The sequence below is a fragment of the Cynoglossus semilaevis genome, chromosome 20, assembly GCF_000523025.1.
Source record: "Cynoglossus semilaevis isolate Cse_v1.0 chromosome 20, Cse_v1.0, whole genome shotgun sequence".
Classification (NCBI taxonomy): domain Eukaryota; kingdom Metazoa; phylum Chordata; class Actinopteri; order Pleuronectiformes; family Cynoglossidae; genus Cynoglossus; species Cynoglossus semilaevis.
The window spans coordinates 1989182-1989436 of record NC_024326.1 but is presented as its reverse complement, the minus strand read 5'-3'; positions in this window follow the sequence as shown (position 1 = coordinate 1989436).

Genomic DNA, 255 nt, shown 5'->3' with positions numbered 1-255 from the left:
GCGAAGTTGATCAAAACCTCTCCACAGATGGGTCTGTCTAGGACGGCCTGTGACTTCTGAACCCGTGGAAGGAAACCAGTGTCTTATCTCTCTTCAGGCCTTCATTCTGACCCGGAGCTGCTGCTCTGTCTTCATTTCTGTTCATTCGGGCTTCTATGAATTTCTGCCTGCCTTCTCTCACTTTTGCTTTCTCTGTATCTGTTGCAGCCGTGTCCCTCAGACTCTTTTGTATTTCAGATATTTTTCAATGAAGTT